The following is a 27222-nucleotide window of genomic DNA, read 5'->3' on the forward strand; positions in this document are numbered from 1 at the left end:
CAACCTAGAAGCCCATTAGTGGCCTCTATATAAGCGGAGTTGTGAGGTAAGGGCGTGTATGGTTCAGCAACTCAAAACCCTAGCTGCGTCCCTCCACTCGACCTCCCAAAACCCTAGTCATGTGCGTGGTGTTAGCACACCGACGCACAACGTTTCACCTCAGGACATGTGGTTGCCATAGAGACGCTACTATAACTGCAACGCTAATCGGCTTGGTTACTAGAACTCGAAGCTACATCTGATTCGACTCCCGATCGTGTTCAACTCAAAAATCGGATCACTCCCGACTGGGAAGTCAAAACGCATTCGACTAGGAAATCGATTGCCCATATGTACTAGAAGATGGCATCGCATGGAAGGGACTATGACGTTGGATTGGTTTGGTCCAACTCTTTTTCTACTGCATTGCACGTCTAATAGTAATGATCCATGATTCCTTACTCGAATCATTAAATTGTCATGTCATTTGGATTCTATCATAGAGCTATCCTTATCTTGTTGCTTAACGCTTTAACTGGTTAAAATTTATTCTTTAACTTCTGACTCTTAAAAGTATTGGTGTGCTTTGAGAATAAGTGTTGCCATGGATCCACACTAATGCCTCTCATGCTCCTGGATTCTCAGGGTCATGGTTAGTTCCTCCTTCTCCTTATCTAGCTTGAAAGAGCATTGAGAAGACTGAACATGGGCGTCTACAAGCTTTTGGGTCACTTCTTGTTCTCAGAGGCTTCTGAAGTATAAGTTGTCATTAGCAGAGTGAGTAACCCCCCTCTCAAACAGCCAATGCTTCACATGTGTGACACCACTATTAGTTCTTCTTCATGTCTATCTTATTGTGATATCTTATTCAAGTACCCACATGTGCTGAGTATGTGGGGGTAAATGTTCTTATCTAAGTTGGACTTGTTTACCTCACTTAACTTCAGAGATTCCTCAGGGCGCCTTGTGATGTTCCTTTTTTTGGTGCATCTGGTTCTAGCGTAACCGATGGTCCCTTCTTCCCATCGTGCACCTGATTTTTGCACCACAAAATGACGTTTAGTACATGACAACTTTGACTACTTCATCCTTGGTATCACCCTCTTCCTAGATGACTAACCGATTGTGTCACCATCTTCTTATTGGCACATTTCCGTGCCCACGACTCCCTATGCGTCTGCAATCAACATCAGCTACCCTCACATTGCTCCCTCCTTCATGGCTATGATCATAATCACCTCGCTTTGGCTACTTCACCATTGGCAACAAAAGGCCTATCATCAGTTTGAGCAAATTTGTTTCCTTCCACTCCAGGCTGAGTGTACGCGATGCTCCTATTATGACTACGTGGATGTTAGAGTGTATGTTAGGATCTAAGTGTTATAATATGATACGATTTGTTAAGAATGAACGATTATGATCTCTTTGATATGATTACATCCTATGTCTTGGATTGCTTGTGATCCAAACTATTATTTACTCTATATAACTGTCCATGGGACTCAATACAAATCACCAACAATTATCACAATATATTTCATCCTCTCACACAACAACACTCTCCCTTAGGGGATATTTGGAACGGTCCAATCCACAAGGGTGGGCTGGGAATTTTGCCGAGATTGTTTGGAACAGTCCAAACAAGGCCTTTAAGGGAAAAATAATAACAGAAGCACATAAATATAGGCTTCTAGAGGGAAATAACAAAAATACTAGAGAGTGTGATGTCGTGATGGTCCAAAGTATAAGGTGTGTGACCAAAAGTAGGAACAAATTAATATGTTGATTGTATTGATGTATGATGAATATACCAGTCCTGAAAAAGGTTACTAGATCTTCAGCTATTTTCATTAGGTAATCCCACATTTATTTTTTAATGAAAAGATATAAAGGAGTCAAAAATACATGAGGACCAAAATAAGAGGATTTCTTTTAATACGTGTATGTTTATCAAAGACGAGTAAATTCTTTTATGCGTGATGTATATACATGAGTCATAACCAGAACCTGTGATTAGCTAGCTACATGTAGATCTTCTCTTTGTCAACCATGAGTCCATGATTGTTATTCCTAGTTGGTTAAGTTAAACATAATTTTCTTGTACATCGTTTTTATTTCACTTTCATTTTAGTTCAAATGAAGTTATTTATCTACATAGACAATTTATGTTCCAGGAGCCATCGAAACTATATGCTAGGGAGACATGAGTTTAACAAAATAAAACCATACATATTCGCATTAACAGTATTACATTTTTCGATGGAAAAATTAACATTGGATCACCGTCACGCGGACTCTTTATTACTTTTCAATACAATCAGTGCTATCATGAATAATCTAATATTCAGAAACGTGCAAACTCACATGGCTCGGTTGATAGCAGGTGCACTTGAGCGCCTCGTCCACTTGTACTAGGAACCACACATATGTTACACACGTGTCTTTATTAATTACATACGTGTTACACGTGTCTTGGATCTAGCGATTCCCATACTTTCTTCCACCTAGATCTTTCCTTTTCCGCTTCTGTCCAACACTCCTCCACTTAACACTGCCAAGGCCTCTCCACAACACCCTTGTCCCAAAGCATTGATGTGCCCAATGCCTCTCTACCGCACTGAGCCCAAAGCAGTGTTGATGTGCTTGTTCAGCATCAGGAAGTACACTACATATGAAATACGAGAATATGTGATAATTGCATATGGTCTTCTTAAAATAAGGATGCACCGCATCAGATCTTCTAAAAATAAAGATGCACTACATTAGCCAAGTATATGGGATGAATTTCTACTAAGTTGTTCTTCGACAATGGCTATTTCTCATGTGAATGATATTATGCCTCAAAATCAAATTGTTGCTAATTATGCTGGCAAGGTGCAGCCTCGAAAGAAATATGCTTTACTACATTAGCTAGTCAAAATAACTTACCAATAAGCATATCACTAGTTCACCAAACTAATCCAAAACTACACAACAAATCCAAAGCTTCCATAAAAAAAAGAAATTAAACGAAATATTTCTATCATTGGAAGATGAACATAACATTACGTACATATTTCAACAAACCTCGCAAGCTTGTTTAGGCATGCGTATTGCTAGAAAAGGTGAGCAACAATGAGCATGTGACTTTTTAAGGCCTTCCTAAAAAAAAAGCATTTCTTTCATGTGATCACAAAACCATCATGTTCGAATAGTACTGCCTGAGAAATGTTGCACATGTTTTAACATGGAGCAAAATGGTGTGATCTAATACCTAGTTGCATCCTGTAACCCGGCACTATACGCAAATAGTTTTGTGGTGTCCTTCCTTTTTGCCTCGTTGCTCTTCGCTCTGAGCAGTAAGCTCACCCTTACCAATCCTTTGCAACACGACTTCACCTAAACACGAACCAAACACAAATTAGATTGTTCAAAATTTTAGATGGAGATAAAAAAAGTCATGATTTTTAACTCCAAGATCAAAACCTCGGCTGCTTAAGGAAAAGCTTCCAAAGATATATTGAAGTCACCAAGTATCAACCTGCGTAATAGAATAGGAAATCAAACAGTGATATCAGTAAAACATATTTAAAAACTGAATTATAACATGATTCCTTTATACAAACAGAACTATAAATATCTCCTATTATATTAGTAAACACTTGATACTTGGATGAATAATCGTATGAAGCTGAAAATCAGACAGTGAACAAACAAATCAATAACCCCTCATCTCAAATGAGAAAAAAAGAAAACATTAGCAACAGTTCGCAGTTCAATCCGAAGAAAACACATTTTCTTCACTAGAAACTTTTGTCAAGTGCCTAGCATGCATACATAGAGGTGTTCCTTAAAGTGCGTGGTTCACCGGTGGCACCACCATGAGCACAACAGCATGGTGGTTCCAGAGATGATTGATGGCCGCAAGGCAATCCATCGTGTTGGACCAACGATGGTGTAAGGATGTGCCGACACACACAGCCATGAGGAATGCAATGGATGTGGTCGCGGTTGTGAGGAACCATCTAAATAATATTCTAATTAATCAACAGGAGGATCATTATTCATAATCACAACCTCGATAATTAACCAAAATATCATTCCGGTAGTCCCGGCACGTGTTTTATGCCTAAGATCGAAACACATGCCTTCCCAACATGTACATCACAACATAGCTTAATAAAGAGCAAGTAATAAATATTTATATTACAAATATTAAGCATGCAATAAGTTAGCACAATTTACAGCAAAAGAGAGCTAGGAGAAGACTAAAACCTGCTCAACTCCTAACCAGCAAAAGAACTAAGCAGCGGAATACTAAAAGCTATACAACAAAAGGATATGGAGCCACATGCCCTTAGGCTTCATACCAGAATACTGAGTTCGGAGTAGAGTGTGCTACTCCTGCCCGCCACCCTGATCAGCAGGCACAAAGTAGCCAAATACCGCCTCTTCCTCACCAGCAGCACCTAAAATACAGGCATGAGTACGAAGGGTACTCTTAAGACTTAAATCATATAGAGCACATAAACATAACTCGACTCCAAGGATTATGCATTGAGCCATTAACAAGGATAAAAGCCACATGGTTATGTTAAACAAAAGCGGTAAGCAATCTAGACATCTACGTGTGAGCAACTAACTTAACCAACAACATAACTCTACCCTGCATATACCAACTGAGCATAAAGGTAACCGTAACCAACATAAACATAATACTAGAACCAACATGAGCATATATGTAACCAAGAACCAACTCGTCCATCTCCCACATAACCAACCACAACCACAATCAAAACTCTACGACCGGGTGCAAATGAAATAATAGCATACTCATGATCGAGAGCTCGGCATTTCGAAATGTTTATACATCTTGCAGGGGATACTCCTGGACCCACATGACACGAGGACCATACGGCTTGTGCCACCCGCTAAAGTGCGCACAAGGGGGTACTCGTGACAACCTTTCCCAACTAGCCCCAACCGTGTGGGGCATGCATCGCTCAGCGTGGCGATACTAGAACTACTCCCGGAGCAAACTAGTACCGCTTACAAGTCTGCCCGCTCACACCATCGATGTCCACGCCCACAAAGCCACAACTGCGAAGGTATTCGGCTCGTCTTACCATTAGATCGGCATGTGGTGAGTAAGGTAAGTGCTAAAGCCAACTACCCCGATGATCGGTCTTAAATGATGCAAGCGGTATACGGTGTCTGGGTTCCCTTCCCGAACTACCCCTGGACTTTCCTTGAGGGCAGATGACACCCCTAACACCGCCCACATCTTGTCTCATACTCACCACCCAACCAACCATCATCAACCCATATCCAACATTGTGATCATAACAAAAGTAAATAACACCTATGCTCGCGAACGATGAAACCATTAACCGCTCAACTTTTACTGAAAAACCTATACATTGCTAAGTATTTCGATTAATTTGTAATCTAGACAACAACATATTCAAGGCGACAAGGGTATGGATAAACAACATCTCAAGGTAGAGGATATGCAATTCAACATAGGATTTACCCATTTATACCCAACAATGACTCACTAAACATGCAAACATACACAAGCATAATTTATCAATTTTAGACTTCATTCAATTCGATTAAACGGGTGCAATATGCAAACATAATAGGTTGCTTGCCTTGATGCACTGGTTCACAAATGTGCGGTGCCTCGGGATCGACCTCGGTCTCCGGGATCGATGGATTGGCGTGCTCTAAGAAGCATAACACGTGCAATGATAAGTATAAATGAAATGCAACAATGTAAGCCACAAGGTGCAAATGATGAAATACTATAAAAATATGCTCTAAAATATAGAAAACCATTTTTACTAGCTAGAACAAGTCATAAGAAGACTAGCAAAATTGGTTTCATCCATTGTGGACTTGTAAAGAATTAATGGTGAATTAATGAAGCTTAAGCCTAATTAATTAGCCTAAAAACGTTAATTAATTATTTTCAGGATGGAGATATTTTTAAAAGGTAGAGGATGTTACAATGAAACCAACAAAATTGGTTTCATGATTTTTGGAATTCGTATGAATTAATTATGAATTTTACAAGTCATCAGCAGAGGAGAAAAATCCTTTGATGAACAGTGCACCCGGATACTCCAGTCTAGGCCGGATACTCCGGCACCCGGAGACTCCGGGTGATTCTCCGGCAGTGCCTCTCTGTTAGTTCTGACTGGGGCTCGCTCGTAGACTCCGGACTAGTCCGGAAACTCCGGGTTAGGCCCAGAAACGCCCATTTTGAGCCAAAAAATGCCCAGTTTGATTTTTGATCTTCTCCAATCCAAAAGGGAACATGTTTGAGCTAGTTTAAGGGTTCTAGAACTCACTTAAAAACCTAGCAACTCCATTCCTAACTCAAATTCACCCAATTCTTCAATTTAGAGTTAAACTCACAAAAACTCATGAATTTCACTCTTTTGCGAAATCGATCAATCGAATCACGAATTCCTACCATATGGAGTCTAAGTGAATTACTCACGGCACTTGTGAAGGTTAGTGGCTGCCGGGTGATGAAGAAAATGGTGGAAAATCGAAGAATTCCGGCGTTCTTCACTTTTCAACCCTAACACCAAAAGACATCCAAATCGGCTCAAATCCTTCGGGAATGAGCAAACAAATTGGAGGAATGAAATGATTGTGAGCTTGTGATCGTAATGGTACCACATACTCACCTCGAATCCTTCTCTTGAGCTCGGATTTTGGGAGAGAACGAGAGAGGATGTGAGAGGGAGAGAAAGCTCTTGCTCCCTTTTCCTTGGCTAGTGGGGAGCACGGGTGGGAGTGAGGAGGAGAGAGAGAGAGGAGCAGGTGGGGCTGCTCCAAGGGAGTGAGTGGGGTGGTTGACCCACATGTGGGGCCCACGTATTAGGGAAGAAGTCCGTTTTGACTGCGAATTCAATTATTTTCTCTCCCGAATTCGATTTTCTTATCCGATTGACATGAAACGAATTGCGTTAGAGTTATAAAACAAAATTACACAAAATTAAACATAATGCTTAAGAAGCATAATTATACTTTTATACTTAATTATATGATTATGGAATTTGGGACGTGATAGCGGTCATGCCGGCATCGTTGCCCACACGGTCGAGGAAATCCATGTCTTCCTCGAGCGCAACACGCTTGTGCAGGTCTTCTTTGGGCTCGAGAGGGACTACCCTGTCACAGAGAACATCGCCGAGAAGCGGGGCAACCTGTGGGGAAGGTGCGGGGGCATTTGTCAAAGCTCTACAACGGCACAGGTCCTATGCGATCGCAGGACGACGGAGATGGAGGGGCCAACACAAGCAGTGGTGGAGGCACTCTCGACCGCAAAGGGAGCCGCCTCGGCGAGGATCTATGGAGGGATTTATATGTAGATAAAGCCTATTCCGGGAAAACTTTGCGATAAGAAAGCCAAATGAACGGAAAAACATACATCCATACAGGCATATAGGTGAAAGAAAGATGCACATGGTTTATTGCTTTTCCATTCACATTACTTTGCGAGTAATAATCTGTATCGTCAGATCGGATGCGCATATAGAGTACAATAACCGCAAGTAGTATAAGGTTGGAAAAGAGATTACGTAATAGTAATGGCCCTTAATACTGCTTATTCGTCTCTCAACAAAAGGAAAACCATTTTGGCTGCCTCTTGCAGGTTGCAATTGAACAACTCCTACTGATCAATTTTAGATCTGTAGCCACCGCTCCGCAAGATTTACATTACCGATCGGAGCTCAGTTACCAAGCTCCGGCGGTAACCGGAAAAGCGCGATTACCGCGGTAACCGCTCGATTTTTCAAAAAAAATTAGACAAAATTTATTTGAATAAATTTGAAATTTGGGGAGAAAATCGCAATTTTAGCCGCTCGGTAACCGAGCGGTTTTTGCGGTAAATCGCGTGTTTTCTTCGGTAACCGAGAGCCCAAAAACCGACCGATTTGCTACGAAAACCGAACTATTTTGAACGATTACCGAGCGGTATGGATGCGTTATCAATAATTGTATAGGAATCATTAAAAACAAAAAAAATCACCAATAAATCATGGAAAAAATACTATAATATCATGGTATGTTTTGTAACATCAGTAATTTTTTTGACATGACCTTTGCTATATTTTGGAAGTTTCCAAGGCAACAAACATATAGTAATAGCAATATGAGCACGAACATATAATTGTTACTTCGAATATATGTGTACATTACATATGCAGCGCCTGAAATTAATAAATATATATCGAATTGTCCGTAGTAAAGCTAAAAATGCAATTACATCCCATCCATCAGTACTTACCATGGTATCCACGCTACGTGCAACCTACGAGATGGAAAAAATTAGTATAATAACATAGTATGGAAATAAAGTAGTTGCAAAAAGTAAATTTTCATCACCTTTAGAACCACCAGCTTAGGGGGCGATTAAATTCGGTCATATTGTACTCCTCGGTGGACATTAGCATTATCCATTGTGTCGATAGCAACTCTGCCTTAAACTCAGCCCATGTTTGCCCTGTCCATGCAGAAGTGGTTGACCATTGTCCTTGCAAAATGGCATAAAACTCAGGATCTTGCCATTCATAGACCCACTGAATAGGAGACTCTGACTGAGCATCGGGGACATGATAGTGGTACGGATACGATCCAGAACTACTCTCCATGCCATAGCTGCTGGAATAGCTCCCACTATCTTGTGGTCCATCGTGGCCACCCTGTATTATATGCCTTGGTGAGGATGGGGCACCGTGGTCCTGATCCTGTGTGGCATGCGAAAACTGACTATCACCAGTGAATTGCACGAGAGGAACAAGAGAGGATTGGCATGGAGGAACATCACCGCCCTGACCATCATCATCACCGCTGTCTGTCTTTGAGTTGCTGTCATTCAATTCTTGGTAAGTTGGGCTCTTTGGGTCACTATCCGTACTCTCATCGCTTTGCATTTGTCTTTTGCCCTTACCCTTAGTCTTCTTGCTCTTCTTTGTATGCGTCATTTGCTTCTTCCTCTATCCCATGTGTGTGTGTCACCAACCACTGTAGCCATCTACAGACTTGTGAAAAAACATACGACCATTGCAATATAAGAGAAAATTAATAATACTTATGTGTGTCGGTCCCGTCCACGAATCGCACATTATGGTAACACCATACTCTGGCCATTTTAGCTTCCACTTGTCAAATATTTTCTTCAATGCACTTTCATTCTCGTTCAGATACTTACCATCTATATCCTGACCAGTTGGAGATGGTACACCCTCCCCTGTTACGGAACAAAGGGTCAGACATCAAAAAGAAAGAAATATGACAACAATAAATTCATTACAAACTTAATCACTCACCCCATTTCTGTGTTTCTTTCACTGCAACGACAAAGAATGCCCTTCTACCAGGAATGCCTGAAGTGTGGAAAAATTTGGACCATACCAAACCAATAGCTTCCTTCGCTTTCTTTCCCTTCACACTCCATGACCCGGTGTTAATCCTCGGCTACACAGGGGCTTTTGCTAAAGCAACATTGTAATCTCTAACACTTGGTGGTGGCTCCCTTGTTGAAGATGCTCTCCTAAGCATCATCTTTAACACAGAGCCCCCTCTGTCACTACCACTACCACCTCCATGCTCGTAGGACTCGCCTGCCCTCCTCCTGAACTCTTCCTCGTCCCTCGACTGAGCCATGGCACACTGCACCTATTCCTCTTCTGTGTCCTCATTGTCGCTCGTCAAATCTACTTGAACTCTTGCTGATTCTTGCCTCCGAACCCTCTCCTCACATTTACCTTCCTCTTATCTCTTGTCCTATCTAGCTCACATATGAAATAATTACGCACATCTAGAGGCACCCTATCACAATGTATAACATTCGATCTGCGCCTTGCCAAATGTTCTTTCAACCTTGTGGCACCATCGCCTCTCTTTTTCTTATTGCAGTAATTGCACCTAAACCCTGGGGCCAAATTGTCCCTGTGCTGCCACACCAAACTTTTATCCGTCATCGATTAATTTGCAATTTCTCTGTTGGAAGAAGAAAACTCAATGGTTAGCCTACTAATAAATATCTTCATACATGTTCAAATCGTTAGTCAACTCAATTGAACGAAAATTATCAATGATTAGCCTACTAATAAACTTAATTGAACGAATATTAGCAACATTTGCACCTAAAATCGATAGTAAATGACCGATTATCTTGCACGAATATTACCAACATTCTCATGTATACGGACAATTCGATGTAATAAGGTCCATAACCGAGTGAATCAACTGCTACACGTTCCTAATAGACTACACAATGAAATGCTGCCCTTCTAACACCGCTTACCGACCATAATACACGAAAGAACACTACTAAACGCTTACCGACCGAGAAACATGCAAAATCGAAGAATTTTAGCGGTTACTGAAGCTTCTTCGTCAGTTACCAAATTGCGGCGGTGAGGTTCGATGAGCACAGTGCAGACGGTCGGTTACCGCTCAGATGCGGTCGGCAACCGAGCTCCACCACTTGATAACCGCGCCTGCGACGCCAGATTTCCTCCGGAGAGCGCCGGGTTCGATCAGGCGGTCGCCGGCACTGCGTCTGCGGCTACGAAAAATGGGGTGGGGATTTTCTATAGTGCACAGCACCCTCCATATCGACGCAAGCTTATCAATTGAACGTGGGCCGAAACGGGCCGCACAGTACTGTTCATTTGGCCCAATTAACAAAACAACCCATTTAAATGAATTTCGAACTTTGCTCGCCAATTTGGAGCTATAAACGAGATTTGTTTCGAATTTTGTTTGCACATATACTCTTAAAATTAGCTCTAGTTTTTTATCGATTTTTTTTATTTTTTGAATTTTTTTAAAATCGGTTTGAATTTTTTAATTCAAATTCGGTTACCACTCGACTTTTGAAACCGAGCCGGAGCGAGAAGGCCGGTAATCGCGATTTTTGCTCGGTTACTGTCGGTGAATCAGGAACCAGGGGTCCCCGAATCCCGAGGCCAGGTCAGCAATTCGCCACGTGGCACCTTCCCGCAGGGTTCACCTCCGCGAGGTACGAAAAGACTAAAGTCCCGGGAGAGAGCGCTCGGGGCCACAAACAGTGGTCCCCGAGTACCCGGGTTCCCTGATGATCTGCGAAGACTAAGTAACCAGGAAGAGAGTGCTCGGGGAGGTGAACAGTGACCCTCGAGCACCCAAGTCCCCCGACGACCAGGAAAGCCAAATACCGGGAAGGGTGTGCCCGGGGCTGCGAACAGTGGCCCCCGGACACCCGAGTACCCCGAGGACCCAAGGAAGGTAGTTCCGGGAGAGAGTGCTCGGGGCTGCGAACAGTGGCCTCTGAGCACTCGGTTCCCCGAAGACCCGAACAGTCAATTCCGGGAGAGAGTGCTCGGGGCCGTAGACAGTGGTCCCCTAGCACTCGGTACCCCGATGACCAAGAAAGGGCGTTCCCGGGAGAGAGTGCTCGGGGAGGTGAACAGTGACCCTCGAGCACTCGGTTCCCGACGGCCCAAGGAGTCTTCCGTCGGTGGCCCCCACAGAGGTCCAGCGATGAGGTGTCAGCTAGTGAAAGGCCCGATGCCGCATTTAAGGGCGCGCGTGGCCTGTCACCTCCAACTGCTCCCGCCACGCTCGGTGTCAGTCCCTGCCATATTCTGGCAGAAGGGCGTGGGGACGTTTAATGCGCGGGTCCCATCCCGCGTCATCTGGCTCGCCTCGGGATAGCTTCGCAAGGCCCGAGGCGCCCCATCTACCGCCCTGCTGTGGCAGGCGTACAAGACAGAACGGGCACGCCAGGCCGCTCTGCGGCTGCCCGGTGGGCCCTCTCCACGGTGCCTGTTGCCAGCGCCATGATGACGATCGAAGACCGGGCGAGGGGCGCGTTTTCAACCCCCCGTCACTTTGCACAGAGGCCATGATGACGCCCTTTCCATTTATGGCATCTTGGAACTCGTGCCTTTCCTTTCGGGGCACGCTACCGCCAGCGGGTATTTAAAGCAGCCGGCAGGCACGGACAAAGGAAATCGAATCCCAGACAAGGTGAATCTCAGTGAACCAAGAACAGAGAAGAACATCTTCGTACAAGCATAGAAGCTGAGACCACCAAGAACAAGGAGCCCGAAGCTCTAGGATAGATAGACATTCTTGCAACCGGCACATTCCTGAGAGACATTCTCAGGGCATTTATAGCATCCATACAGGAGTAGGGTATTACGCTCAGTGCGGCCCGAACCTGTCTAAAAATCCCTCCAGTGCATTTACTGCGTTCTGCATTAGATCATTCCACCACCATCTGCCATTGTATTCATATCCATTTATTTCTCCAGCAAACATATTCAGAATCATCTCTCCGATCGAATCTCAAAAAGGGGTCCCTCAGGATCCTTACGATAGGAGTTAACCCTCCGACAGTTACCGTCACATTTTTAAACCGTGCCGCTCCGACCCAACCTACCTACTTGTGCAGACGGTCTTTGATCCAGATTTGGATTGGATTAGGCGCTCCAATCGAACACGAACAATTTTTTACAGAAATGAAGAGCCCCATCCATAGAAGGAACCGGCTTGGAAAAATATTTGCCACTTGCGGCTGCTTCACTTGCAACAACCGGCACGTTTGGGTGCCTTCCACAGTACAACTGCGAGGTTGGAGAATATTATTTTTCTTGAGAGCATATGCAAGATGACAGTTCAACTACCTCACCCAGATTTCACAAGAATTGATCTTTTTTATATATAAAATGGCTAGTTGGAGGAATTTAAGTTTTGCAACGCCCGAAGCTAAGTCTGAAGTATCTAACAAAAAAAAAAATCGTATGTAAGCTCCCAAAATGTAGCCTTTCACAGATAAAAATAGCAATCGTTCTGAAGTGAAACACTTTTTTCTCAAAATAAAATCAGTTTGTATGGTTCCAATTTAAAATTTCAAACGATTAAGAGTTGGATATATATGGTGCCTCGAATTTGCTCTCCAGTGACAGTTTAGACACAAGAACAAGAATTAAGAGTAGAAGCATTAGACTGCCGTGATCTATCATGGCAAATTCGATGACGGGTGAAACATCAAAATAAACAAAAAAGAATCAGAATTGGATGTTAATCCGTTGTTTTGTTTGTTTTTACTTCTCCTAAAAGTAACACTGTACTACATAATTTTCCCCTCTATTTCGCGTGATACACATACCTCACTCACTTCGCAGTGCAGAATACCAACCCAAAAAGTAGTAAAATCTAAGAGAATTAACTTTGCACGTAGACTCTCCTCAAAGAAAAAAAAAATCCAAAAATGGCCAATTGTCACACTGCGGCGGTGGCCACGAGGAGGAGGAGGAGGAGGAGCAGGTTGTCCTTGCCGACGAACACCAACGGGAGCCGTTGCAGCAGGGCGTAGTGTGCCTTGATGGGTCGCACGACCTTGAATGCGGACCGGAAGTTGACGTCCATCAAAACACGCTTCGAGAGCGTCGCGCAGTGGACGAGAGGGACGACAGCAACAGACTGGTCGGGTGGCTGGTGGAGATCATCTTAATCTTCTATAACTGGTAAAATTATATAGGAGTATAGATCCAAATCTGATTACATGCCTCCTTTCTTTAGGTTAGTGACAGATCATTTGGCCTATTTTGAAAAAAGGAAACATATCTGCACTTCAATGGTCAATAAGAAAGAAAGATGAATCCTTTGCCCGACCCACCCGCTTCCATGCTTCATTCCCACTTGCACATTGACTCAGTTACGAATTGTCATGCTCAGATTGCCTGTGAACCACGGCACAAACCTAGACATCCTACTCCATCAGATAAAAAATACTTGAAGTTTTAGACAACACTATCTCCAATGTGTGCCTTTAGTCACTATTTTTTATTAGAATATATTTATAATATCAAATAAATTTACGATACTATGAAAGTATCTTTTTAAAAAAATCTACACCTGTGAATTTCATGTTATTGATAGTCAAAGATTCAAAAGTTCAATCACATGCCCAAAACGTCAAATATTTGACCCAAGGAAGTGCATGATAACTTGTGCCAAGCATTACTGATTACAATAAGAGCACTGCCTGTGAGACAAACTGAAGGAAGCTAAAGATTTGTATCAAAGAATAATCATCACAACATATGTCTTTTAGCTATTCTTTGCCATGTCCAGCAGAGCCAGAAGGTACACAATGCGGAAAAAGAAAAATGTAAGAATATAAAAATAGTTCCACAAAAAGTTTTACAAACGTGTGCAGAAATATCAATGTGAACATGAGAACTGCCAGGACAGTTATAGACTGCATCTCTCTGCAATATATAACATACTGACCAAGCGATTTTAACCCAGCTGCTTATCTCCTGAGCACGTTCGCCTCCCAGAATCTCTCAAGAGTCAAGACATCAGCTGGGAACTCATTTGCATGGTTAACTGGCATCTTAGGTGTAGGCAAGTGTACGCTCTCGCTGTGCAGCATTAGAAGAACACTAGAAAAATAGCATGCCGTTAGCGTGCTATATGACCCATGAGCAACATAAGATAATATTTTTAATAAGCATAAAACGAAACTACATAAATATGGTATGGTAGATAGTATAAAGACATAATAGCATATGTGCTTTGTACTATAAAGTTGAGAGAGATATAGTAGTTGAATCAGTATATACTTGTTGATTAATTAAGTACAAGGCATAAACTAAAACAGCAATGTATTAAAAGAGTCTTTGTCTAATCTCAACCTCTTCTCCAATCTGCAAGGACGTTGAATAAAAAATACATATTAAAAAGATTGTTAATGCTTGGATCAGCAACCCCATCGATACGAAGAATAGGAACTATGTCAACCTTTGAAGTGGTCAAGTGCAGTAAAACCTGTTTGCGTCATTATGCTTCAGTAGCAGTCAACGCATCACAAGTTAGAAACATTCTGTGCAAACGTGTAAACTGCCATGACAGCCTTGTTAAGGAATTTTTAAAGTTGCCATCAGCTATATGAACTAAACTTCATTTTGTAGTACCGAGTGTGGTGGTGTGCAACTTCCAAAAAATTGTCTCTGGTCAATAATTGGAATATAAAAAAATTCCCCAACTACTATCTTTCACTGACAGTATTTGATTACTGAACTTTTCATATTAGCAAAGAAATCAAAGAGGAGATATTTTTGCATCTCCTTGCATCTTGATGATTCAAATGCATACAATTGATCCATACAAGTACAGTGCCATGAAATCTTCATTCTAACCTGTGGTTTCTTTAGTGCCCTTAGCATCAATAGTAATCCGTGACATTCGGGCAGAAGTAAATACTATTTATTTCAGCTATGAATGTGATGAAAACCTTGCATTATTTGAGACTGAACTTGACCAAATTACTAGTTTTGTTCCTGAATATATTTCTTGTAAATCATGAATATGCTATGCTAGTTATGGAATCATATCAGATTCAGATGACTTATATCTTCCCTTTCAGGCTCACAAGGACAAAAAGATATATACCATATGCTCCAAATCTATAAAGATCAGGCCTGCATGAGTCCTCTCTCTTAATTTGGTACTACTGGAGTGAATAAAGAGTGGTTATGTACCATATGCTCTAAATCTATAAATATCAGGCCTGCACCTCTCTCTTAATTTGGTCCTACTGGAGTGAATAATGCATCACTAAGAATTACCAGTTTTAGCACATAAAGGGAGAAGGATGGTCATATAGTAAACTTTGAAACTAATTCCAATGCACAAACAGCTAGCCTCGTTAAATATGTCTGGAGGATTGGGGGCAAGTTAGATCGAATTAGCAGTCTCCACACTGTAAGACAATCCAATCAAATGCTACTACAGGATCATATCAGACTAATAAATCAGAACCCCTTTCCCTAGCCCCAGATAGGCATGAATTCAGTGTTCAGAACTAAATTGGTTCCTCATCTGCTGATTTGCCACTGAGGTCATGAAGGGCCTTACAAAATCAAACGAAAAAAAAAGGGAAACGGAAACCATGCCCGGGTGGGTGCAGGAGGTGTACCGAGATCTTGTCGACTTCGATCTTGACGAAGATGGCGTTGGTCAAGCAGGAGGCCATCTCCTTGAAGGCCGGCTCGATGAAGCGGCACAGCTCAAACCAGGATGCCAAGAAGTCGATGACCAGCTGCAACACGACAAACAAGCAAGAAGAGTTCAGATGCAGCCCATGCTTCAACACGAGAAGTGCACAAATATCTTTTTTTGTAAAGAATGTTCTCAACGAAAGAGATATTAGTAATTTTTATGTTTCAAATGTAGATTTTCATGTGACATTAACACAAAACTGAAATCAATTTTGCATGCAAGATACTGAATATAATTTGCAGCTTTGGAAGGAGTAATTGACATGAGTTAAACCAAGCAGCCAATAGCTTTTGATACTATAATATATGTATCCTATTCTTTGAAGTTCAGTGATATACTGCCACAATTTAGGAAATTACAAGTAATTAGCGACCTTATATAGATGTGCCACTTGCTTGTTCTAACATAATGCAAATTATACCTACTTTCCTTTGTGTTCCATCTGGTAGATTAGAGGATTAGTAATGTATGCATGAAAGACATATTTAAAATTTTCTCTCAAACAAGCATCTAAATGAGGTTAATGGATAGTGAGCATTCCCACCAGGCCTGCTCTGTCATTCAACAAATGGCAGTCCTCTGAAAAAATCATGTCTATACATTAGTATTAGAAATGAGTAATCTTCTGGTATGTGGCAACTATTGTATAATAAGAAAACTGATAATATGTTCGTTGTCCCCATCGTAGTTTGCCCAGCTGGAATTTTGACATCGGCTGTGCATTCCCTGCACTCCTCCACCAACTGGGCTGCATCTCTTGCTGTCCTCATTCTCCAAGAGATGGTGGCGTCCATGAGAAGGGAATAAAGTCACAGTTCTCAACTGTCAAACATTGACTAATTACCTTCTTACTCTACAATTGAACTTTGTCGTTATTTCAAATGAATAATTAGTTTCTTTCATCTTGCTTTGATCTGATTTTAGAGCATGGAAGCATTTTTGGGTCCTGACTCCTCAGAGAAGATACATTTCTGCATGGCTGCTTGGAACAGCTACTGCTCTGTCTTTTCCTTGCTCGTCTTTCCTCTTCGTCATGCTCTGCTGTTGCCACCACCACGATGTCGTCGCTGCTTGGCTGCTACTACCCATTCTCGAGCGCTGCAGCAGCAGACATATCAAATAACAGCGGTCCATCGCATATTGTTTCAGCTTTAAGAAAAGAGTAATGCTAACCAATTACAACTATGTTCACATTTCTTGAAACAATTTAGGGGCATGAAGGCAAAAGGAGGAAAATGTAACCTTACATTGGCACTTCGATCAGGGCTTGCTTGCCCAATCCATGCAATTCCTGCACCGTGTTGTCCAGCGCCATGAGTCTTTGTGGAGGTTGAACCGATGGTGGAGACCTGGAGCCAGAAGCGAGAGGGACCTGGGAAAATCAGAAGCGATGGCCGAGACGACGGTGCTGCAGGAAGCGGTTCGCGGCACGCAGCTATGACGCCGGCCAAGGGCACCGCTGGCTCCGGCGGATGGCGCGGGAGCCACGGTGTTGGGGATCATCTTCCGTCATCCCCGCACCGAAGACAATTGCAAGGTTAGTTGGAGGTGCTGCATGATAGCTGTCGTGCTGGCTGCATCTTCTTCTCACCGGATTGGCGCATGCAAAGTGTCCGAGTATTTTCTTCTCACCAGATTGGTGCATGCGAAGGCTGTCCAATCTCGATTGTCGGGCGAAGCCCCGATTCGCGTCCCGCGTCCTTCGGACCATGCGAAGACAAGACCAGATCTTCGCCAGGAGGCGGCGAAGGCGGCTCGTCAGGAGGTCGGACGAAGAGGGCTTCGATATCCTTCGGTTGGACGACCAGCTCGACAGTGGGCCCAGTTGTCCTGGGCACGGTTGTAATTATGGGATCATGCTCATTTGTACCATATTACCTCCGGATATTCTGGGAATGTAGTAGGTTAGGGGGTAATACATGTAAACCGGGCCCGTGATCGCCGGGTATGGGCTATAAATAGAGCCACAGTGTAACCGTAAAAACTAATCGAAAACTGTTTCGCTTCCAGTACACGTCACTATAAGGGACCTTCGCTACCTCCGCCCCTGAAGCCCCTCCTTGTCTGGGACTTCGATCCAACAGTTGGCGTCATCCGCGGGATCGAACCCATGAAGGCATGCCACCCAAGAAGAAAGCGAAGCCACATGGAGGAGCGGATGCGCTACTAGAACTCCCAACCACAGTCGGACCTTCGGCCGACAGAACCACTCCAACAGTACCAGAATCAGGCAATGCCTCGACCGGAGGGGCTTCGGCCGCACAAGAGCAGCATTGCGAAGTTGACACAGCGCCACAACAAACAGCCGATGGCCGACATGACAACGCACTTCGGGCGGACACGGAGCAAATGCCGATCATGGAGCCAATAGATCGCATTCGCTTCCATCTTTCAAGAAAAAGAAGGCGAAAGAGGGCGAAGCGAAGAATGGGAGGAACTAGGCGACTTCGCGGAGTTGGAACATGATGAAGAAACAAACGAAGAACGAAATGCTAGGCTAGAAGCTGAGGAGTTGGAAAGGCAGATTGCGCACAAAAAGCGCATGTTGGATGGCCTAGCAGCGACCCGGAAAGCTGCGGAGTACCACCGGTGGGCAGACGAAGCAAGAAAAACGTTGGAAAGGATCCAGGAGGAAATCGATATACTCCAGGCAGAAGGCATGTCTCGCCGGCCGACACCACCGGGAGATTTGATACGAGCCTCGCAAGAAGTTCGGCGAAGATCTTCCACGGGAGATCCTGAGTCACCCCTAGCAATGGACCTGCAAAATCAGCCATGGCCGCTAGGATTCAAAATGCCCAGAGTGGTTATGTTCAATGGAGAATCGGATCCGAGAGAATTTGTCATGAGCTTCGAGGCAGCTGTAGAGTCAGCTGGTGGAGACGGTGTAACCTTGGCGAAGGCTTTCGTATTGGCGATCAAGGGAATAGCAAGGTCGTGGTACTCCGCTCTACCCCCGGGATCCATATATTCATGGGAACATCTACGCACTGCCCTGTACAGCAACTTCCAAGGGAACCGGGCGGATAACATCACCGCAACCGACCTCTTCACGCTGAAGCAACAACCGACAGAAACTTTACAGAGCTATATGCGCCGATTCGTACACATACGTTGTCAGGCGAAGGGATTGAGCGAAGATACAATCATCGATGCTGCAATACAGGGCATCAGAGGGGGCCTTTTGGCAGGAAAGCTCACCAGAAAAAGACCCACAAGCGTCCAGGAGCTACTAAACAAGATGGAAGAATCCTCAAGATCTGAACTCGATCATCTACGAAGGAAAAACGAGTTTACGGCCTCAAGAGTAAAGCATGCACCACCTAAGGAGGCAGTTGGTGGCAATTAGAGAGACAGACCTCAGTGTCCAAGAAAACCCGAAGGTCCTGATTACCCAAGCCAAAAAGAAATCAACCAGATCAACCCCGACCCGCCCGAAGTAGTCCAAGGCTTGTGCGAAGCCTACAACTCGTCCAATAGAGGAGGCCGGGCGGGTAGGGGAAGAGGCCGCGGAGGTAGAGGAGGACAACCTTCGCATGACCCGGCAACCTTTTACTGTGAGCTGCACGGCGAAGGAGCAGGCCACCGGACTAAACATTGCCTGCAAGTCGTGGCCATGAAAGAAAGTATAGCGAAGCAGTCGGTAGATAACAGAAGGACAGTTCACCACGCAACAAGCTTCGCAAGAAGCTAAGGGTGGCAAAACCACAATCAGATGTGGTGTTTCCGAACCAATGGCATCAAATTCCAGCACCACAATTTGCACCCGCACCTTCAGCCCAATTTGATCAAACCAGGCAACTGAATATTCGAGGCGATCTACCCCTGCCTCCGCCAAGACCGGCAATCGAGGCACCACCAGAAAGTAGCAAATCAGTTAATACCACAAACAATGGGTACAATGTGGTGCTGGCTATTTCAGGGGGGGTCCAGCCAGCAAACAGAATCCAAGAGACAACGAAAAGAATACGTACGAAGGGTTAACCACGTCGGAGTGGGACCAACGTACATCAATTCAAGATGGTCTAACATTCCCATTACATTCTCGCAAGAGGATATGAGGGTATTAGATTATCCGCACACAGATGCCCTAGTCATTACCGCGAACATCTCGGGAAACGAAGTACACAGGATATTGATCGATGGAGGAAGTTCTGCGGACATTATCTTCGCTGATGCCTTTGATAAGATGGGGCTGCAAAGAAGTGACTTGAAACAAGCCAGGTCGCCGTTGCTAGGCTTCGGCGGAAACACAATCAACGCTCTGGGAAAATTAACAATCCCAGTGTCGTTTGGTGAATAGATGAATTTCCGCACAGAGGAAATTACCTTCGACGTGGTGGACATTAGTTACCCATACAATGCGATATTTGGGAGGGGGTTCCTCAATAAATTCGGAGCAATACCGCACCACGCTTATTTGTGCATGAAGATGCCTGGCCTAGAAGGAGTCATAAAGGTGTTGGGAGATCAGCGAGTTGCTAGGCGAATCAAAGTAGGGATAGCCCCAGGAAGAAGAAATGTCCACAACATCGCAGACCCTTTGACAGGTGCCGAAGCAGGCCACAGTAGGCAAACCATAGAGAAATATGCGAAGGCTGCACCAGAAGGACCTACCAGAATAGTACTGCTAAATCACGAAGAAGAAGATAAGAAGGTTACAATAGGGGCAGAGGCTCTGGCATAAGATCAGCAACAACTTGTAATGTTCCTTCGCAGAAACAACGATGTCTTCGCGTGGTCCCCTAGAGACCTGCAAGGAGTGAGTCGAAGCATCATTTAGCACAAGCTAAATGTGGACCCCAAAGCGAAGCCAAGGAAACAGAAGCTTAGAAAAGCTTCGGGGGAAAGAGAAGAAGCAGCAAAGGTCGAGTAGTAGAAAAACTGCTCGATGCCGGAGTAATACGAGAGGTTATGCACTCGAAATGGCTGGCCAACCCAGTATTAGTAAGGAAAAGCAATGGAAAGTGGAGAAATGTGCATCGATTTCACATATTTAAACAAAGCTTGCCCCAAAGATGACTTTCCACTGCCTAGAATTGACCAGCTCATAGACTCCGCAGCCGGCTGAGAGATGCTAAGCTTCCTAGATGCTTATGCTGGGTACCATCAAATATGGATGGCAAAGGAAGACGAAGACAAAACGAGTTTCAGAACCTCTTTCGGAACATACTGTTTCGTAAGAATGCCTTTTGGACTCCGGAATGCTGGAGCAACCTTTACAAGATTGGTACAGGCAGCGTTAAAGACGCAGCTGGGACAAAATGTATTGGCCTATGTTGATGACATAGTAGTAAAAAGTACCAGGAGAAGCCAACACATCGAAGACCTCCGGGAAACCTTCGATAATCTGCGAAGAGCAGGTTTAAAATTAAACCCAGAGAAATGCGTCTTCGGAGTGCAATCCGGAAGACTCCTGGGGTTTCTAGTGTCGAAAAGAGGAATCGAAGCGGATCCTTAGAAGATACAAGCAATTTTGGATATGAAACTGCCACATAACAGAAAACAATCCCAACGCTTGACAGGAAGACTAGCAGCATTGAACAGGTTCATTGCGAAGTCCGCCGAGCGAAGCCTACCACTCTTCAAGGTGTTAAGAAGTTCTGACCCTTTCAAATGGGGTGCCGAGCAGCAGGCTTCCTTCGATGAGTTAAAAGTATACTTGATGAAGCTTACAGCATTGACCAGCTCGGATCCAGGCGCAGATTTGCTGTTATACATAGCGGCATCCCCATTAGCAGTCAGCGCTGTTCTCGTGCAGGAAAAACCCGAAGATAACAGGCTACGCCAAGTGCCAGTGTATTATGTATCCGAAGTACTAGCAGGCCCAAAGAAGTCATACACAGAGTTGAAAAAAGTAGCGTATGCACTAGTAATGGCATCCCGCAAGCTCCGTCACTATTTCACTTCTCACAAGATAATAGTGCCAACTTCCCTACCCCTTCGCGACATGTTCAAAAACAAAGCAGCTATCGGAAGAATAGCGAAGTGGGCAACGGAGATAGCTCCATTCATGATTGTCTTCGTGGCACGAACATCATTAAAATCGCAAGCGCTGGCAGATTTCGTGGCGGAGTGGACACCTTCATTTGAGGCTTTGGACGATGAAGCAGCAGAACCTATCTGGACCGCGTACTGCGATGGAGCCTGGGGAGCTGCAGGAGCAGGAGTCTCGGCAGTAATATTTTCACCTTCGGGGACGAAGCTGCGATACGCCGCCAGGTTAGAATTCCGATCCACAAACAATACGGCGGAATACAAAGCTGTACTCCTGGCACTTCGCAAGGCGAAGGCTTTGGGAGCTCGACGGATACTTGTCAAAACAGACTCAAAGGTTGTAGCAATCCAGATTGAAAAAACATTCCAGGCAAAGGAACCAGAGCTGATCAAGTACAGAGCAGCAGTGCAAAGAATGAAAAAAAACTTCATCGGATTCACGGTCAAAAGTGTATCAAGGAATGATAACAACGAAGCAGATGAGCTAGCAAAAACAGCTTCGTAGAACATGCCCATGCCTCCAGATGTCTTCTATCAGAAACTAACTGAACCGGCCCTCGATGACAGTTCAAACCAAACGCGCCTGGTCGCAACAATTGAGAGCGAAGACTGGCGTTTTCCGATAATGGCATATCTGCGGGGCCAAAGGGATATCGAAGATTAGGTCTATGAAAAGCGCATGGCTCAAGGGGTAAGAAATTATAAAGTTAAGACAAAAATCTGTACAAAGCAGGAGTCTGCGCACCATTTTTGCGATGCATATCTCAGAAAGAAGGCCAACAACTGTTAAGTGAAATTCACAGCGGGTTGTGCGGCTCACATATCAGAACAAGGGCTTTGGTAGGAAAAGCATACAGACAGGGCTTTTATTGGCCAACGGCTGTAAGTGATGCGGACCAGCTGGTAAGAAGTTGCCAACAGTGCCAATTCTGGGCAAAGGGATCAAACAGACCGACAACGAAGACACAACTTATTTCGCCGATCTGGCCATTGCGGTGATGGGGAATCGATATTGTCGGGCAGCTGCTGCCAACCCCAGGAAATTTGCGATATGCGGTGGTGGCGGTAGAGTACTTTTCAAAATGGGTAGAAGCAATGCCACTTGTGAGCATAACGTCAAAAAACATACAAAAATTCCTATGGCAGAATATTGTGTGCCGCTTCGGGGTTCGAAGCGAAGTAACCGTGGACAATGGTACTCAGTTCGATAGCGCGGGGTTTAGAGATTTCTGTAATGGTCTGGGCATAAATGTTTGCATCAGTTTACCACCCACAATCTAATGGCGCAGTTGAGAGAGCAAATGGCATCATCTTTGTAGGGGTTGCGAAGCGTCTTCAAGGATTGCCAAAAGGAAAGTGGGTCGAAGAATTGCCCAAGGTACTATGGTCATTAAGAACAACGGTTGCAAAACCAACAGGATACACGCCATTTCGCCTACTATTTGGTGAAGAGGCCATGACCCCAGAGGAATGCAAAATGAAATCATTCAGGGTCGGGAATGAACTAGAACAATGTGAGGAATTTTCATCGAAAGATGCCCTCGGAGAAGTAAGATTGCAAGCCGCAAAAAACCTGGCCACCTACCAAAAAGGGACAAGAAAATGGAGAGATAGGAATGTATCTGAAAAGACCTTCGCACCCGGAGACTTGGTGTTGTGAAGATTTGGTACAGTGGGATCGTTTGGCAAACTTCAGAGTAAATGGGATGGCCCCTTCATAGTTAAAAGATCTCTGAGACCTAGTTCTTATCATCTAGCCAATATGGAAGGTGAAGAGCTTCCACACACCTGGAATGCAGACAACCTTCGCAAGTTCTATGCCTGAAGATCGGCAACTAGAGTCCGAGACTCCAATGTAATTTTTAATTTTCATAGTAGTTCTTGTAATCGCATTGTAAGGGTATTGTACTCTTCTCCTCACAGGGGGACCCCTTCGCCAGGGGGTGAGGTTTTTAACGAGGCAGGAACCCATGTAAACAATGATAGTGTCACCCCAAAAAAAAAATTCTTGTCTTGAGTAGTGGTACTTTTCGTCGAAGTGCGCTAGCCTAAAGAGATTGGCGCACCAATCGACGACTAGAAAGCGGTGCGAAGTGTAGGAAAGCAAGCATACACTTGCAACCTTCGTGGAATTATAAAAACCATTAGGGGGCTAAGAGTGCCTGCCCCCGCACCGAAGGGAAAAACAAACCTTTGCGATAGAAAAAATGAAGTATCGCCGAGCCAAAGAAATGGCAACGGACTTTGCCGAAAGTCGGGGGCTAAGAGTGCCTGCCCCGCACCGAAGGGAAAAACAAACCTTCACGATAGAAAAAATGAAGTATCGCCGAGCCAAAGAAATGGCAATGAACTTCGCCGAAAGTCGGGGGCTAAGAGTGCCTGCCCCCGCACCGAAGGGAAAAACAAACCTTCGCAATAGAAAAAATGAAGTATCGCCGAGCCAAAGAAATGGCAACGAACTTCGCCGAAAGTCGTGGGCTAAGAGTGCCTGCCCCCGCACCGAAGGGAAAAATAAACCTTCGCGATAGAAAAAACGAAGTATCGCCGAGCCAAAGAAATGGCAACGAACTTCGCTGAAAGTCGGGGGCTAAGAGTGCCTGCCCCCGCACCGAAGGGAAAAACAAACCTTCGCGATAGAAAAGACGAAGTATCATCGAGCCAAAGAAATGGCAACGAACTTCGCCGAAAGTCGGGGGCTAAGAGCGCCTGCCCCCGCACCGAAGGGAAAAACAAACCTTCGGGACAAAAAACGAAGTGTCCCTAAGCCAACTAAAAGGCAGCACACTTCGTCAAGGGCAGGGGGCTAGGAGTGCCTGCCCAAAAATCAACCGTCCAATGAGTTGAAGCCAAAAACCTTCAAAGCTAGACGTTAGAGGCCAAGATCGCTTGCCCCCCAAGCTGAGGTTACCTGCGAGTAAAAGTCGGGGGGGGGGGGACGGTGTTTCACAAAAATAACAATGATAATAAGAAAAATATCAGCCCAGTACAATCGCAGGAAACTGCGGTGAAAATCGGGGGATGGTCTTCGTCAAGAAAATCTAACCCAAAGAATCCAACAAAGGTTCAGAGCGCATCGCACCAAATAAAAAAAAAGCTTCGCGCGTCATGCCGGTAAAGGTGTAACAAAAGAACAAATCACAACACAAACCCAATTTATTCCGCATCAAAATCAATATCTGGATCAACAAAATCCTTATACAAACGACTGAAAGAAAATTGATAATCGATGCCTTCGGTGGCATGGAAACGCGACGATGGGGCCGAATGGGCCCCAACTTGATTACAATAAGACGGCGACATAGGAGTTTCGCCATCACTACCACTTCGCCTAGCTACTTGCGAAGAGGGATCACGCCGATAGCACAATTGGGGTCTGTGCGAAAGCGGCTCCTCGTCTTGAGGTTCAATCTTCGGCTCAACGAGCACCGATGTGCCGTCAACGTCCCCTCTCGCCGCACGGCGCAAATTTCGTTCAGCTCGTCGACTAACTAGCGTCGAAGGACTAACAGATTTCCAAAACACTTTTTTCCTAGCATTCATATCGTCATACGATCTACACTTCGCATGCCAGTACCGCTCCAAATCGATATTAGCATGGCGTCGGTGAAATGATTCCCAGCAGGACTAGGACACATAAAAATTATCCCTCATCATAGTCAAAGGCACAGCTTCTTCGGCTACCTGCGCAGTGTCCGAAGCAAGGACCTGCGCAGGGAGCGCAAAAAGGTCAATAACACTTCGATATGAATATATAATGTATTACACAACCAGTGTGCCACATCGCTAATTACAAAAACAAAAGCAAAAACAACACGATCCTTCGCGCCAATTCATCCCACCTTCCCAGTATCTTCGGCTGCCATAGTCGTCGGTTTCGACGAGGTGTCATCCCTCGCCTTGGCCTAATAAAAATTCAATAACAATAAATACATTATTGCAACATATAACCACTTTCATAACCTTCGACAAGAGAAAACAAAAGTTAAGTAGCCGTACCCTCTGCCGGTTCAATTCGGTCTCTCGAAGAGCGAGCTCGCGGCTATGCTTGCACCAGTAATTGGTGGTAAATGATCGAGCAGTGCTCTTCGATGCTTTTGTAACGGCCGAAGTTGACAGATCCGAAGGATACTGAAAGGAAGGTCGTTGGAGAGCAGTGTGATGGTCGTAACCCGTCATCTCCACAGATTGCACGAGACTTCGGGCGGCAACCATGGCACAGAAGTCGCCGTAAAGTTGTGCAGCTGGAAGGAGGCTACTACTGGTCTCATTGATCCAACCGATAAGCCCACCCAGTCCGACGAGTTCAAGTGATGGGGGAGTCACCGAGGCACCTATACCTTCGAAGGTACGGCCGATTGCTTCGCAAGTGGCAACCGCCTTTGGTTCAAGCTCCCCAATGACATTAAGGGCATCGTCATTGTAAGCCTTTGCTTCGCTTAGTTCAATCTGTAGCCGCTCAGCTTTCTCTTTCTCCGACGCGCAAAGTGCTTGCAATTCGCAAACTTGCGCTTCGGAGGACTGCAGATTCTGCCGAAGGCAATTCACTTCGCTGTCCGTGATCCCCTTCACAGAGCGAAGGGCGTCGACCTCCATTTCAAGCCGCTCCAATCCTAACTCAACATCCTTCGCACGCTGCGACATCTCGCGCTTCTGGCCCTCAGCGTTTTCCGCCCGTTTTTGTAGCAAGTCAATCTAGGCCTGAGCGCTTCGGGCACGGGCTTCGGACTTTTCCGCTTGCTTACGTTGAGCTCGGGAGAGAAGCAAAAACCTGAAATGTCAAATACAAGTTAGTAAAATACCAAGTTTTCTTTCTATCAATGTAAGAAAATATTCGATATACCTTCGTTATAGCCACGTCGGATGCATCGATCAATTCGCTTGAAGATTTCTGAGCAAGCAGGATTTCGAGCTCAGGAAGAACGAAGGTTCCAAAAATCTTTCTCGCATCGCTGACCTCCCCGACACTCGGTTCAAAGGCGGCGGGCCGCAAAGCCTCGGGCGCAACGGCCTTCGCGTCGAGCAACCCGCCGAGCCCCATCAAGCCCATCCCTCTGCGGCAGGGCGCACTTGGCGTGGAATCTTCGGTCTCGGAAGATGAGCTCGAAGGTGAGGAGGGCGACGAGTACGCCGCCACCTCTACGTCGTCGCCACCTTCGGCCACATGCTCCTCTGGAACGCCGGGCT

At 44.8% G+C, this 27222-nt stretch overlaps 1 long non-coding RNA gene across 1 annotated transcript; it reads right to left on the reverse strand.

Annotated features, from left to right (window-relative positions):
• Positions 1-14039: 14039 nt before the first annotated feature.
• LOC133895997 (uncharacterized) lies at positions 14040-17525 on the reverse strand. The gene is made up of 3 exons (XR_009905679.1): positions 17289-17525; positions 15959-17139; positions 14040-14423 (listed from the first exon to the last, which is right to left on the reverse strand). It is a non-coding gene; the product is annotated as an uncharacterized LOC133895997 (long non-coding RNA).
• Positions 17526-27222: the final 9697 nt, after the last annotated feature.

This window comes from Phragmites australis, chromosome 16 (genome assembly GCF_958298935.1).
Source record: "Phragmites australis chromosome 16, lpPhrAust1.1, whole genome shotgun sequence".
In the NCBI taxonomy this organism is placed as follows: Eukaryota; Viridiplantae; Streptophyta; class Magnoliopsida; order Poales; family Poaceae; genus Phragmites; species Phragmites australis.